The 16,376-nt window shown below is 50.3% G+C and overlaps 1 protein-coding gene across 4 annotated transcripts in view; it reads right to left on the minus strand.

The window, feature by feature from the left end:
• Window positions 1–16,376, minus strand: part of hydin (HYDIN axonemal central pair apparatus protein) — a 1,146,554-nt gene that overhangs the window by 239,731 nt on the left and 890,447 nt on the right. The gene's annotated exons all lie outside the window — the stretch shown is intronic.

Consider the following 16,376-nt stretch of genomic DNA (forward strand, 5'->3'; position numbering starts at 1 on the left):
TGTGGCCAAAGCTTTACATAGCTGGAACACAACTTCCTTACCCTTGTACTCACTGTTATGACCAATGCAGACAAGCATACTGTGCTGTCTTTACGACAGTTATTTAGTTTATAATATTTTTGCTTAGTAATTCATTCAATAGTATTTTCTAGTTAGAATTAGAAGTGTTTAAAGTATATTCATTGCATGTAAAATATATCGGCATGCGATGACGTCACATCCGGTTTCGCCGCGTCTTGTGGGAAAATACCGGTTTGAAATTAGCGCGAGGGTGGGGGCTTACCACGAGGTTCACCTGAGCAGAAGTTGTTTTGCAGGCATGAGAAATCACAGTGAGAGCAACGCTGTAAGTTAATAGATAATCGATATATTGAACTAAGATGTTAATGCCGATCCTGTTAGAAGTAACGATGGTAGATAATGTTTATGCTTTCGTTAGTTAAAGAGTCGCGGATAGTTTGCATGGAAGTGTATTTAAAGTAGTCAATGGAGCAGGTAAACTCTCCCTGTATACTGCACCTTAGTGTAATGTAGTTATAGTCACCTTTGCAAGTATTTACACTTGAAATGTGATATTAAGGAAGGAACAAATACTGTATCAATCTTGTATTGTTTTATCAACAGTTTTCACCATATGTTAATGTGAAGAGTGAACAGTAAATGGTTAATCTTGCTGCGATCTGGTTCTTATTAACTGTGGTTTATCTCGACGTTAAATTCGGCGTTCGTGACACGCGAAGGAGAACGTTATACATACCATATGCTTTCTTTACCAACCTATCTACCTAAAGAACAAAGAACAATACAGCAAAGTGCAGTCCATTCATCCCATATAACCCCCCACCTTAAGTTCCTCCATATACCTGTCTAGTAGTCTCTTAAACTTCACTAGTGTATCTGCCTCCACCACTGACTCAAGCAGTGCATTCCATGCACCAACCACACTCTGAGTAAAAACCCTTCCTCTAATATCCCCTTTGAACTTCCCTCCCCTTACCTAAAAGCCATGTCCTCTTGTATTGAGCAGTGGTGCCCTGGGAAAGAGGCGCTAGCTGTCCACTCTATCTATTCCTCTAAATATCTTGTATACCTCTATCATGTCTCCTCTCATCATCTTCCTCTCCAGAGAGTAAAGCCCTAGCTCTCTTAATCTCTAATCATAATGCATACTCTCTAAACCAGGCAGCATCCTGGTAAATCTCCTCTGTACCCTTTCCAATATTTCCACATCCTTCCTATAGTGAGGTGACCAGAACTGGACACAGTACTCCAAGTGTGGCCTAACTAGAGTTTTATAGAGCTGCATCATTACCTCGCAACTCTTAAACCCTATCCCTTGACATATGAAAGCTAACACTCCATAAGCTTTCTTAACTACCCTATCTACCTGTGAGGCAACTTTCAGGGATCTGTGGACATGTACCCCCAGAACCATCTGCTCCTCCACACTTCCAAGTATCCTGCCATTTACGTTGTACTCTGTCTTGGAGTTTGTCCTTCCAAAGTGTACCAACTCACACTTCTCCGGGTTGAACTCCATCTGCCACTTCTCAGCCCAATCCTGCATCCTATCAATGTCTCTCTGCAATCTTTGACAATCCTCAACACTATCCACAATGCCACCAATCTTTGTGTCATCTGAAAACTTGCCAACCCACTCTTCTACCCCCACATTGCGGTAGTTAATAAAGATCATGGGAAGTAGAGGTCCCAGGTCCTTGTGGGACACCACTAGTCACAACCCTCCAATCTGAATGTACTCCCTCCACCATGACCCTCTGCTTTCTGCAGGCAAGCCAATTCTGAATCCACCTGGCCAAACTTCCCCGGATCCCATGCCTTCTGACTTTCCAAATAAGCCTAGCGTGTGGTACCTTGTCAAATGCCTTACTAAAATCCATGTAGATGGAAAGGAATGGAGGGTTATGGGCTGGGTACAGGTCTGTGGGACTAGGTGAGAGTAAGCGTTTGGTACGGACTAGAAGGGCTGAGATGGCCTCTTTCCATGCTGTAATTGTTATATGGTTACATGGTTATAGATCACATTCACTGCACTACCCTCATCTATATGCCTGGTCACCTCCTCAAAGAATTCTATCAGGCTTGTTAGACACAATCTTCCCTTCACAAAGCCATGCTGATCAGACCATGATTCTCTAAATGCCCATAGATCCAATATCTAAGAATCTTTTCCAACAGCCTTCCCACCACAGACGTAAGGCTCACTGGTCTATAATTACCCGGACTATCCCTACTACCTTTTTTGAACAAGGGGACAACATTCGCCTCCCTCCAATCCTCCGGTACCATTCCCATGGACAGCGAGGACATAAAGATCCTAGCCAGAGGCTCAGCAATCTCTTCCTTCGCCTCGTGGAGCAGCCTGGGAATATTCCGTCAGGCCCCAGGGACTTATCCGTTCTAATGTATTTTAACAACCTAGGTGTCCATTTTCAGGAAGCTAAAGACAGAGCTCAATATCTCTATGTACATTAATACTGTTAAGGGCCATAAATCATCCAAGTTATTTATATACTGTATATTACGAATAACAAAAATCCCAGCACAAATCTCTGCAGAAAAACACTAGGCCTGGACTTTCAGCCAGAATAACCCCCTTTCACCACAATCTTTTGTCTGCAAAGGACAAGCCAATCTAATGAGACCCCATGGATAACAATGCATCTTAATCTTCTGCATCAGCCTAACATGAAGGACCTGGTGAAATGCCTTCTTAAAATCAATGAAGATAATATCCACTGCCCTACCCTAATCAATCACCTATGTCACCTCCTCAAGGAGCCCAGTAAGACATGACCTGCCCTGCACAAAGCCATGCTGATTGGCTCAAAACAGGCCATGTTTTTCCAAATGTATATCAACCCTATCCCTCAGGACTTTCTCTAATTGCTTCACTACCACTAACGTGAGGCTCACCAGCCTGCAATCTCCTACATTATTCCTATTTTCCTTTTTGAACAAAGGAACAACATGCCTTCAGAACCATGCCTGTTGCTAGTGGAGATACAAAAATCTTCATCAAGGTACCAGCAATCTCCTCTCTTGCCTCATTTAATAATATGGGATATATTCTATCAAGCCCTGGCAACTTATCCACTTTGATGTTCTTCAAAAGCCCCTGTACCATCTCTATCTTAATCTCATAATAGCATACCTCACACTACCACGTCCTTGCTGAACAATGATGTCAAGCATTCACTGAGTAATTTGCCCCCATCCCCAGCCTTCCCTTTGTCCTTCAGTGGTTGTACCTTCTCCCGAGTTATTCCCTTGTTCTTGATGCATGCATTTTGATATTCTCTTTAATCCTACTTATCAAGGACATTTCATAGGCTCTCTTAGACTTCCTAATCCTTGCTTGAGCTTCCACCTGCTACCTCTAGAATGTGCCTTGTCTGATTTTAGCTTCCAAAATTTAGCATATACATCCCTTTGCTTTTTGACTAAATTTATAATATCTTTTGCCATCCAAGGCTCCGTTATCCTGTTATCCTGGTCCTTCCTCTTTACTGTAACGTACCGATCCGAGGCTCAGATCAGCTGGTCTTTAAACAACTCCCACAGATTTGATAATAGTTTCTCCCAGTTTCCTACTCTCAGCTCATAATTTGCCTTTCTTTGTTCAGTTGTTTTCTGCAAAGCACAGACACTTAACTATCTTAAAGCTTCAAAAGTTGTGTTCACTGTTCTCAAGATGCTATCACACTAAAAGGCTAGTCACCTGCCAGGCTCATTTCATAAGATAAGATGCAATACGGTCATCCCGGGCTGGATTATCCATGAAGAAACCCTCCTGAATGCACTGAAAGAATTCTGTCCCATCTATGCCTCTTGCAAGAAGTAATTCTCAGTCAATACAGGGGAAGTTAAATCAGCCACTATGACAAACTTGTTGCTTTTACATCATTCCATAATCTATCTACATATCTGTTCCATCTCCCTGTGGCTATAATATCACCCAGAGTGATTGCATCTTTCTTACTTTTTAAGCTCTACCCATGATTCCTCAGTGGATGAGCCGCTAGTATGTCCTGTCTGAGTGCAACTATAACATCCCCCCGATCAGAAATGCAACTGCTCCACCACTTTGACCAACACGAAGGAACGTGGAGCTGACAGGAACATGAACGTACAGTGGGTACAGCCTCAGCATAAAAGGACACTCCTTTAGAACAGAGATGAGGAAGACTTCCCTCAGCCAGAAGGTGAGGAAATTTTGGAATTCATTCCAACCGATAACTATATGGGTCAAGTCAATTGGTATATTAATATGGGGTTAATAGGATCTTGATCAATTAGGACTGGAGAATGGGGTTAACAGGGATAACAAATCATCCAAGACAAGATGGCAGAGCAGAGTCAATGCAGCAAATGGCCTAATACAGCTCCTATGTCTTACAGTCACGGGTTATTCAATAACTGGATCAAATCACAAATGAGAGCTGAGCACTAACATAGTTTGATAATATTAGATGGTCTACTCTTGTTCATACAAGAGATTATTTTGACAGAGGTTTTGCAATACAGGCCTTCACTGAATTACAAACATTTGACCTATCATGGTTCATAGGAACCTGTTATGTATGAGCAAGTGTTTGGAAGACCAGTGCAGACAGCAAGAGCTTGGAAGACCAGCGGCACGGGCAAGAGTTTAGCAGACCAGTGGCATGGGCAAGTGTTTGGAAGACCAGTGGCGTGGGCAAGAGTTTAGCAGACCAGTGGAGTGGGCAAGTGTTTGGAAGACCAGTGGGATCAGCAAGTGTTTGGAAGACCAGTGGCATCAGCAAGTGTTTGGAAGACCAGTGGCGTGGGCAAGTGTTTGGAAGACCAGTGGCGTGGGCAAGTGTTTGGAAGACCAGTGGTGTGGGCAAGTGTTTGGAAGACCAGTGGCATCAGCAAGTGTTTGGAAGACCAGTGGCGTGGGCAAGTGTTTGGAAGACCAGTGGCATCAGCAAGTGTTTGGAAGACCAGTGGCGTGGGCAAGTGTTTGGAAGACCAGTGGCATCAGCAAGTGTTTGGAAGACCAGTGGCATCAGCAAGTGTTTGGAAGACCAGTGGCATGGGCAAGTGTTTGGAAGACCAGTGGCGTGGGCAAGTGTTTGGAAGACCAGTGGCATCAGCAAGTGTTTGGCAGACCAGTGGCATCAGCAAGTGTTTGGAAGACCAGTGGCATCAGCAAGTGTTTGGCAGACCAGCGGCATCAGCAAGTGTTTGGGCGACCAGTGGCATCAGCAAGTGTTTGGAAGACCAGCGGCATCAGCAAGTGTTTGGAAGACCCGTGGCGTGGGCAAGTGTTTGGAAGACCAGTGACGTTGGCAAGTGTTTGGAAGACCAGTGGCGTGGGCAAGTGTTTGGAAGACCAGTGGCATCAGCAAGTGTTTGGAAGACCAGTGGCGTGGGCAAGTGATTGGAAGACCAGTGGCGTGGGCAAGTGTTTGGAAGACCAGTGGCATCAGCAAGTGTTTGGAAGACCAGTGGCATCAGCAAGTGTTTGGAAGACCAGTGGCATCAGCAAGTGTTTGGAAGACCAGTGGCATCAGCAAGTGTTTGGAAGACCAGTGGCATCAGCAAGTGTATGGAAGACCAGTGGCGTGGGCAAGTGTTTGGAAGACCAGTGGCATCAGCAAGTGTTTGGAAGACCCGTGGCGTGGGCAAGTGTTTGGAAGACCAGTGGCATCAGCAAGAGTTTGGAAGACCCGTGGCGTGGGCAAGTGTTTGGCAGAGCAGTGGCATCAGCAAGTGTTTGGAAGACCAGTGGCATCAGCAAGTGTTTGGAAGACCAGTGGCATCAGCAAGTGTTTGGAAGAACAGTGGCATCAGCAAGTGTTTGGAAGACCAGTGGCATCAGCAAGTGTTTGGAAGACCAGTGGCATCAGCAAGTGTTTGGAAGAACAGTGGCATCAGCAAGTGTTTGGAAGACCAGTGGCATCAGCAAGTGTTTGGAAGACCAGTGGCATCAGCAAATGTTTGGCAGACCAGTGGCATCAGCAAGTGTTTGGAAGACCAGTGGCGTGGGCAAGTGTTTGGCAGACCAGCGGCATCAGCAAGTGTTTGGAAGACCAGTGGCGTGGGCAAGTGTTTGGAAGACCAGTGGCATCAGCAAGTGTTTGGAAGACCAGTGGCGTGGGCAAGTGTTTGGAAGAACAGTGGCGTGGGCAAGTGTCTGGATGACCAGTGCCATCAGCTAGTGTTTGGAAGAACAGTGGCGTGGGCAAGTGTTTGGAAGACCAGTGGCATCAGCAAGTGTTTGGCAGACCAGTGGCGTGGGCAAGTGTTTGGAAGAACAGTAACATCAGCAAGTGTTTGGGCGGCCAGTGGCGTGGGCAAGTGTTTGGCACACCAGTGGCATCAGCAAGTGTCTGGAAGACCAGTGGCATCAGCAAGTGTTTGGAAGACCAGTGGCATCAGCAAGTGTTTGGAAGACCAGTGGCGTGGGCAAGTGTTTGGAAGACCAGTGGCATCAGCAAGTGTTTGGAAGACCAGTGGCATCAGCAAGTGTTTGGCAGACCAGTGGCGTGGGCAAGTGTTTGGAAGACCAGTGGCATCAGCAAGTGTTTGGCAGACCAGTGGCATCAGCAAGTGTTTGGCAGACCAGTGGCATCAGCAAGTGTTTGGCAGACCAGTGGCATCAGCAAGTGTTTGGCAGACCAGTGGCATCAGCAAGTGTTTGGAAGACCAGTGGCGTGGGCAAGTGTTTGGCAGACCAGTGGCATCAGCAAGTGTTTGGAAGAACAGTGGCATCAGCAAGTGTTTGGAAGACCAGTGGCATCAGCAAGTGTTTGGAAGACCAGTGGCATCAGCAAGTGTTTGGAAGACCAGTGGCGTGGGCAAGTGTTTGGCAGACCAGTGGCATCAGCAAGTGTTTGGAAGAACAGTGGCATCAGCAAGTGTTTGGAAGACCAGTGGCATCAGCAAGTGTTTGGAAGAACAGTGGCATCAGCAAGTGATTGGAAGAACAGCGGCATCAGCAAGAGATTGGCAGACCAGTGGCGTGGGCAAGTGTTTGGAAGACCAGTGGCATGGGCAAGTGTTTGGAAGACCAGTGGCGTGGGCAAGTGTTTGGAAGACCAGTGGCGTGACCAAGTGTTTGGAAGACCAGTGGCGTGGGCAAGTGTTTGGAAGAAGAGTGGCATCAGCAAGTGTTTGGAAGACCAGTGGCATCAGCAAGTGTTTGGAAGACCAGCGGCATCAGCAAGTGTTTGGAAGACCAGTGGCGTGGGCAAGTGTTTGGAAGACCAGTGGCATCAGCAAGTGTTTGGAAGACCAGCGGCGTGGGCAAGTGTTTGGAAGACCAGCGGCATCAGCAAGTGTTTGGAAGACCAGCGGCATCAGCAAGTGTTTGGAAGACCAGTGGCGTGGGCAAGTGTTTGGAAGACCAGTGGCATCAGCAAGTGTTTGGAAGACCAGCGGCGTGGGCAAGTGTTTGGAAGACCAGTGGCATCAGCAAGTGTTTGGAAGACCAGTGGCGTGGGCAAGTGTTTGGAAGACCAGCGGCATCAGAAAGTGTTTGGAAGACCAGTGGCATCAGCAAGTGTTTGGAAGACCAGCGGCGTGGGCAAGTGTTTGGAAGACCAGTGGCGTGGGCAAGTGTTTGGAAGACCAGTGGCAACAGCAAGTGTTTGGAAGACCAGTGGCGTGGGCAAGTGTTTTGAAGACCAGTGGCATCAGCAAGTGTTTGGAAGACCAGTGGCGTGGGCAAGTGTTTGGAAGACCAGTGGCATCAGCTAGTGTTTGGAAGACCAGTGGCGTGGGCAAGTGTTTGGAAGACCAGTGGCATCAGCAAGTGTTTGGAAGACCAGCGGCATCAGCAAGTGTTTGGAAGACCAGTGGCGTGGGCAAGTGTTTGGGCGACCAGTGGCATCAGCAAGTGTTTGGAAGACCAGAGGCATCAGCTAGTGTTTGGAAGACCAGTGGCGTGGGCAAGTGTTTGGAAGACCAGTGGCATCAGCAAGTGTTTGGAAGACCAGTGGCATCAGCAAGTGTTTGGGCGGCCAGTGGCGTGGGCAAGTGTTTGGAAGACCAGTGGCGTGGGCAAGTGTTTGGAAGACCAGTGGCAACAGCAAGTGTTTGGAAGACCAGTGGCGTGGGCAAGTGTTTGGAAGACCAGTGGCATCAGCAAGTGTTTGGAAGAACAGTGGCATCAGCAAGTGTTTGGAAGACCAGCGGCATCAGCAAGTGTTTGGAAGACCAGTGGCATCAGCAAGTGTTTGGAAGACCAGCGGCGTGGGCAAGTGTTTGGAAGACCAGTGGCGTGGGCAAGTGTTTGGAAGACCAGTGGCAACAGCAAGTGTTTGGAAGACCAGTGGCGTGGGCAAGTGTTTGGAAGACCAGTGGCATCAGCAAGTGTTTGGAAGACCAGTGGCGTGGGCAAGTGTTTGGAAGACCAGTGGCATCAGCTAGTGTTTGGAAGACCAGTGGCGTGGGCAAGTGTTTGGAAGACCAGTGGCATCAGCAAGTGTTTGGAAGACCAGCGGCATCAGCAAGTGTTTGGACGACCAGTGGCATCAGCAAGTGTTTGGAAGACCAGCGGCATCAGCAAGTGTTTGGAAGACCAGTGGCGTGGGCAAGTGTTTGGGCGACCAGTGGCATCAGCAAGTGTTTGGAAGACCAGAGGCATCAGCTAGTGTTTGGAAGACCAGTGGCGTGGGCAAGTGTCTGGAAGACCAGTGGCATCAGCAAGTGTTTGGAAGACCAGTGGCATCAGCAAGTGTTTGGGCGGCCAGTGGCGTGGGCAAGTGTTTGGAAGACCAGTGGCGTGGGCAAGTGTTTGGAAGACCAGTGGCAACAGCAAGTGTTTGGAAGACCAGTGGCGTGGGCAAGTGTTTGGAAGACCAGTGGCATCAGCAAGTGATTGGAAGACCAGTGGCATCAGCAAGTGTTTGGAAGACCAGTGGCGTGGGCAAGTGTTTGGAAGACCAGTGGCATCAGCAAGTGTTTGGAAGACCAGTGGCATCAGCAAGTGTTTGGAAGACCAGTGGCGTGGGCAAGTGTTTGGCAGACCAGCAGCATCAGCAAGTATTTGGAAGACCAGTGGCATCAGCAAGTGTTTGGAAGACCAGCGGCATCAGCAAGTGTTTCGAAGACCAGTGGCATCAGCAAGTGTTTGGAAGACCAGTGGCATGGGCAAGTGTTTGGAAGACCAGCGGCATCAGCAAGTGTTTGGAAGACCAGTGGCGTGGGCAAGTGTTTGGAAGACCAGTGGCATCAGCAAGTGTTTGGGCGGCCAGTGGCGTGTGCAAGTGTTTGGAAGACCAGTGGCATCAGCAAGTGTTTGGAAGACCAGTGGCGTGGGCAAGTGTTTGGAAGACCAGTGGCATCAGCAAGTGTTTGGAAGACCAGTAGCATCAGCAAGTGTTTGGGCGGCCAGTGGCGTGGGCAAGTGTTTGGAAGACCAGTGGCATCAGCAAGTGTTTGGAAGACCAGTGGCATCAGCAAGTGTTTGGGCGGCCAGTGGCGTGGGCAAGTGTTTGGAAGACCAGTGGCATCAGCAAGTGTTTGGAAGACCAGTGGCGTGGGCAAGTGTTTGGAAGACCAGTGGCATCAGCAAGTGTTTGGAAGACCAGCGGCATCAGCAAGTGTTTGGAAGACCAGTGGCATCAGCAAGTGTTTGGCAGACCAGTGGCATCAGCAAGTGTTTGGAAGACCAGTGGCATCAGCAAGTGTTTGGAAGACCAGTGGCGTGGGCAAGTGTTTGGAAGTCCAGTGGCGTGGGCAAGTGTTTGGAAGACCAGTGGCATCAGCAAGTGTTTGGAAGACCAGTGGCATCAGCAAGTGTTTGGACGACCAGTGGCATCAGCAAGAGTTTGGCAGACCAGTGGCGTGGGCAAGTGTTTGGAAGTCCAGTGGCGTGGGCAAGTGTTTGGTAGAACAGTGGCATCAGCAAGTGTTTGGAAGACCAGTGGCATCAGCAAGTGTTTGGAAGACCAGTGGCATCAGCAAGTGTTTGGAAGACCAGCGGCATCAGCAAGTGTTTGGAAGACCAGTGGCGTGGGCAAGTGTCTGGATGACCAGTGGCATCAGCAAGTGTTTGGAAGACCAGTGGCATCAGCAAGTGTTTGGAAGACCAGTGGCATCAGCAAGTGTTTGGAAGACCAGTGGCATCAGCAAGTGTTTGGAAGACCAGTGGCGTGGGCAAGTGGTTGGAAGACCAGTGGCATCAGCAAGTGTTTGGAAGACCAGTGGCATCAGCAAGTGTTTGGAAGACCAGTGGCGTGGGCAAGTGTTTGGAAGACCAGTGGCGTGGGCAAGTGTTTGGAAGACCAGTGGCATCAGCAAGTGTTTGGAAGACCAGTGGCGTGGGCAAGTGTTTGGAAGGTCAGTGGCATCAGCAAGTGTTTGGAAGACCAGTGGCATCAGCAAGTGTTTGGAAGACCAGTGGCATCAGCAAGTGTTTGGAAGACCAGCAGCGTGGGCAAGTGTTTGGAAGACCAGCGGCGTGGGCAAGTGTTTGGCAGAGCAGCGGCATAGGCAAGTGTTTGGAAGACCAGTGGCGTGGGCAAGTGTTTGGAAGACCAGTGGCGTGGGCAAGTGTTTGGAAGACCAGAGGCGTGGGCAAGTGTTTGGAAGACCAGTGGCATCAGCAAGTGTTTGGAAGACCAGTGGCATCAGCAAGTGTTTGGCAGACCAGTGGCGTGGGCAAGTGTTTGGAAGAACAGTGGCATCAGCAAGTGTTTGGAAGACCAGTGGCATCAGCAAGTGTTTGGAAGACCAGCGGCATCAGCAAGTGTTTGGAAGACCAGTGGCATCAGCAAGTGTTTGGAAGACCAGTGGCATCAGCAAGTGTTTGGAAGACCAGTGGCATCAGCAAGTGTTTGGAAGACCAGTGGCATCAGCAAGTGTTTGGAAGACCAGTGGCGTGGGCAAGTGTTTGGAAGACCAGTGGCATCAGCAAGTGTTTGGAAGACCAGTGGCATCAGCAAGTGTTTGGAAGACCAGCGGCATCAGCAAGTGTTTCGAAGACCAGTGGCATCAGCAAGTGTTTGGAAGACCAGTGGCATGGGCAAGTGTTTGGAAGACCAGCGGCATCAGCAAGTGTTTGGAAGACCAGTGGCGTGGGCAAGTGTTTGGAAGTCCAGTGGCATCAGCAAGTGTTTGGGCGGCCAGTGGCGTGTGCAAGTGTTTGGAAGACCAGTGGCATCAGCAAGTGTTCGGAAGACCAGTGGCGTGGGCAAGTGTTTGGAAGACCAGTGGCATCAGCAAGTGTTTGGAAGACCAGTAGCATCAGCAAGTGTTTGGGCGGCCAGTGGCGTGGGCAAGTGTTTGGAAGACCAGTGGCATCAGCAAGTGTTTGGGCGGCCAGTGGCGTGGGCAAGTGTTTGGAAGACCAGTGGCATCAGCAAGTGTTTGGAAGACCAGTGGCGTGGGCAAGTGTTTGGAAGACCAGTGGCATCAGCAAGTGTTTGGAAGACCAGCGGCATCAGCAAGTGTTTGGAAGACCAGTGGCATCAGCAAGTGTTTGGCAGACCAGTGGCATCAGCAAGTGTTTGGAAGACCAGTGGCGTGGGCAAGTGTTCGGAAGTCCAGTGGCGTGGGCAAGTGTTTGGAAGACCAGTGGCATCAGCAAGTGTTTGGAAGACCAGTGGCATCAGCAAGTGTTTGGAAGACCAGTGGCATCAGCAAGTGTTTGGCAGACCAGTGGCGTGGGCAAGTGTTTGGAAGTCCAGTGGTGTGGGCAAGTGTTTGGTAGAACAGTGGCATCAGCAAGTGTTTGGAAGACCAGTGGCATCAGCAAGTGTTTGGAAGACCAGTGGCATCAGCAAGTGTTTGGAAGACCAGCGGCATCAGCAAGTGTTTGGAAGACCAGTGGCGTGGGCAAGTGTCTGGATGACCAGTGGCATCAGCAAGTGTTTGGAAGACCAGTGGCGTGGGCAAGTGTTTGGAAGACCAGTGGCATCAGCAAGTGTTTGGAAGACCAGTGGCATCAGCAAGTGTTTGGAAGACCAGTGGCGTGGGCAAGTGTTTGGAAGACCAGTGGCATCAGCAAGTGTTTGGAAGACCAGTGGCATCAGCAAGTGTTTGGAAGACCAGTGGCGTGGGCAAGTGTTTGGAAGACAAGTGGCGTGGGCAAGTGTTTGGAAGACAAGTGGCGTGGGCAAGTGTTTGGAAGACCAGTGGCATCAGCAAGTGTTTGGAAGACCAGTGGCGTGGGCAAGTGTTTGGAAGACAAGTGGCGTGGGCAAGTGTTTGGAAGACCAGTGGCATCAGCAAGTGTTTGGAAGACCAGTGGCGTGGGCAAGTGTTTGGAAGGTCAGTGGCATCAGCAAGTGTTTGGAAGACCAGTGGCATCAGCAAGTGTTTGGAAGACCAGTGGCATCAGCAAGTGTTTGGAAGACCAGCAGCATGGGCAAGTGTTTGGAAGACCAGCGGCGTGGGCAAGTGTTTGGCAGAGCAGCGGCATAGGCAAGTGTTTGGAAGACCAGTGGCGTGGGCAAGTGTTTGGAAGACCAGTGGCGTGGGCAAGTGTTTGGAAGACCAGAGGCGTGGGCAAGTGTTTGGAAGACCAGTGGCATCAGCAAGTGTTTGGAAGACCAGTGGCATCAGCAAGTGTTTGGCAGACCAGTGGCGTGGGCAAGTGTTTGGAAGAACAGTGGCATCAGCAAGTGTTTGGAAGACCAGTGGCATCAGCAAGTGTTTGGAAGACCAGTGGCATGGGCAAGTGTTTGGAAGAACAGTGGCATCAGCAAGTGTTTGGAAGACCAGTGGCATCAGCAAGTGTTTGGCAGACCAGTGGCGTGGGCAAGTGTTTGGAAGAACAGTGGCATCAGCAAGTGTTTGGAAGACCAGTGGCATCAGCAAGTGTTTGGAAGACCAGTGGCGTGGGCAAGTGTTTGGAAGAACAGTGGCATCAGCAAGTGTTTGGAAGACCAGTGGCATCAGCAAGTGTTTGGAAGACCAGTGGCGTGGGCAAGTGTTTGGAAGAACAGTGGCATCAGCAAGTGTTTGGAGGACCAGTGGCATCAGCAAGTGTTTGGAAGACCAGAGGCGTGGGCAAGTGTTTGGAAGACCAGTGGCATCAGCAAGTGTTTGGACGACCAGTGGCATCAGCAAGTGTTTGGAAGACCAGCGGCATCAGCAAGTGTTTGGAAGACCAGCAGCGTGGGCAAGTGTTTGGAAGACCAGCGGCGTGGGCAAGTGTTTGGCAGACCAGCGGCATAGGCAAGTGTTTGGAAGACCAGTGGCGTGGGCAAGTGTTTGGAAGACCAGTGGCGTGGGCAAGTGTTTGGAAGACCAGAGGCGTGGGCAAGTGTTTGGAAGACCAGCGGCATCAGCAAGTGTTTGGAAGACCAGTGGCATCAGCAAGTGTTTCGAAGACCAGTGGCATCAGCAAGTGTTTGGAAGCCCAGTGGCATCAGCAAGTGTTTGGAAGACCAGTGGCATCAGCAAGTGTTTGGAAGACCAGTGGCATCAGCAAGTGTTTGGAAGACCAGTGGCATCAGCAAGTGTTTGGAAGACCAGTGGCATCAGCAAGTGTTTGGAAGACCAGTGGCATCAGCAAGTGTTTGGAAGACCAGTGGCGTGGGCAAGTGTTTGGAAGACCAGCGGCATCAGCAAGTGTTTGGAAGACCAGTGGCATCAGCAAGTGTTTGGAAGACCAGTGGCCTCAGCTAGTGTTTGGAAGACCAGTGGCATCAGCAAGTGTTTGGAAGACCAGTGGCATCAGCAAGTGTTTGGACGACCAGTGGCATCAGCAAGTGTTTGGGCGACCAGTGGCGTGGGCAAGTGATTGGAAGACCAGTGGCATCAGCAAGTGTTTGGAAGACCAGTGGCGTGGGCAAGTGTTTGGAAGAACAGTGGCATCAGCAAGTGTTTGGAAGACCAGTGTCATCAGCAAGTGTTTGGAAGACCAGTGGCATCAGCAAGTGTTTGGCAGACCAGTGGCGTGGGCAAGTGTTTGGAAGAACAGTGGCATCAGCAAGTGTTTGGAAGACCAGTGGCATCAGCAAGTGTTTGGAAGACCAGCGGCATCAGCAAGTGTTTGGAAGACCAGTGGCATCAGCAAGTGTTTGGAAGACCAGTGGCATCAGCAAGTGTTTGGAAGACCAGTGGCATCAGCAAGTGTTTGGAAGACCAGTGGCATCAGCAAGTGTTTGGAAGACCAGTGGCGTGGGCAAGTGTTTGGAAGACCAGTGGCATCAGCAAGTGTTTGGAAGACCAGTGGCATCAGCAAGTGTTTGGAAGACCAGCGGCATCAGCAAGTGTTTCGAAGACCAGTGGCATCAGCAAGTGTTTGGAAGACCAGTGGCATGGGCAAGTGTTTGGAAGACCAGCGGCATCAGCAAGTGTTTGGAAGACCAGTGGCGTGGGCAAGTGTTTGGAAGTCCAGTGGCATCAGCAAGTGTTTGGGCGGCCAGTGGCGTGTGCAAGTGTTTGGAAGACCAGTGGCATCAGCAAGTGTTTGGAAGACCAGTGGCGTGGGCAAGTGTTTGGAAGACCAGTGGCATCAGCAAGTGTTTGGAAGACCAGTAGCATCAGCAAGTGTTTGGGCGGCCAGTGGCGTGGGCAAGTGTTTGGAAGACCAGTGGCATCAGCAAGTGTTTGGAAGACCAGTGGCATCAGCAAGTGTTTGGGCGGCCAGTGGCGTGGGCAAGTGTTTGGAAGACCAGTGGCATCAGCAAGTGTTTGGAAGACCAGTGGCGTGGGCAAGTGTTTGGAAGGCCAGTGGCATCAGCAAGTGTTTGGAAGACCAGCGGCATCAGCAAGTGTTTGGAAGACCAGTGGCATCAGCAAGTGTTTGGCAGACCAGTGGCATCAGCAAGTGTTTGGAAGACCAGTGGCGTGGGCAAGTGTTCGGAAGTCCAGTGGCGTGGGCAAGTGTTTGGAAGACCAGTGGCATCAGCAAGTGTTTGGAAGACCAGTGGCATCAGCAAGTGTTTGGAAGACCAGTGGCATCAGCAAGTGTTTGGCAGACCAGTGGCGTGGGCAAGTGTTTGGAAGTCCAGTGGCGTGGGCAAGTGTTTGGTAGAACAGTGGCATCAGCAAGTGTTTGGAAGACCAGTGGCATCAGCAAGTGTTTGGAAGACCAGTGGCATCAGCAAGTGTTTGGAAGACCAGCGGCATCAGCAAGTGTTTGGAAGACCAGTGGCGTGGGCAAGTGTCTGGATGACCAGTGGCATCAGCAAGTGTTTGGAAGACCAGTGGCGTGGGCAAGTGTTTGGAAGACCAGTGGCATCAGCAAGGGTTTGGAAGACCAGTGGCATCAGCAAGTGTTTGGAAGACCAGTGGCGTGGGCAAGTGTTTGGAAGACCAGTGGCATCAGCAATTGTTTGGAAGACCAGTGGCATCAGCAAGTGTTTGGAAGACCAGTGGCGTGGGCAAGTGTTTGGAAGACAAGTGGCGTGGGCAAGTGTTTGGAAGACAAGTGGCGTGGGCAAGTGTTTGGAAGACCAGTGGCATCAGCAAGTGTTTGGAAGACCAGTGGCGTGGGCAAGTGTTTGGAAGACAAGTGGCGTGGGCAAGTGTTTGGAAGACCAGTGGCATCAGCAAGTGTTTGGAAGACCAGTGGCGTGGGCAAGTGTTTGGAAGGTCAGTGGCATCAGCAAGTGTTTGGAAGACCAGTGGCATCAGCAAGTGTTTGGAAGACCAGTGGCATCAGCAAGTGTTTGGAAGACCAGCAGCGTGGGCAAGTGTTTGGCAGACCAGCGGCGTGGGCAAGTGTTTGGCAGAGCAGCGGCATAGGCAAGTGTTTGGAAGACCAGTGGCGTGGGCAAGTGTTTGGAAGACCAGTGGCGTGGGCAAGTGTTTGGAAGACCAGAGGCGTGGGCAAGTGTTTGGAAGACCAGTGGCATCAGCAAGTGTTTGGAAGACCAGTGGCATCAGCAAGTGTTTGGCAGACCAGTGGCGTGGGCAAGTGTTTGGAAGAACAGTGGCATCAGCAAGTGTTTGGAAGACCAGTGGCATCAGCAAGTGTTTGGAAGACCAGTGGCATGGGCAAGTGTTTGGAAGAACAGTGGCATCAGCAAGTGTTTGGAAGACCAGTGGCATCAGCAAGTGTTTGGAAGACCAGAGGCGTGGGCAAGTGTTTGGAAGACCAGTGGCATCAGCAAGTGTTTGGACGACCAGTGGCATCAGCAAGTGTTTGGAAGACCAGCGGCATCAGCAAGTGTTTGGAAGACCAGCAGCGTGGGCAAGTGTTTGGAAGACCAGCGGCGTGGGCAAGTGTTTGGCAGACCAGCGGCATAGGCAAGTGTTTGGAAGACCAGTGGCGTGGGCAAGTGTTTGGAAGACCAGTGGCGTGGGCAAGTGTTTGGAAGACCAGAGGCGTGGGCAAGTGTTTGGAAGACCAGCGGCATCAGCAAGTGTTTGGAAGACCAGTGGCATCAGCAAGTGTTTCGAAGACCAGTGGCATCAGCAAGTGT

This window comes from Hypanus sabinus, chromosome 17 (assembly GCF_030144855.1).
Source record: "Hypanus sabinus isolate sHypSab1 chromosome 17, sHypSab1.hap1, whole genome shotgun sequence".
Classification (NCBI taxonomy): Eukaryota; Metazoa; Chordata; class Chondrichthyes; order Myliobatiformes; family Dasyatidae; genus Hypanus; species Hypanus sabinus.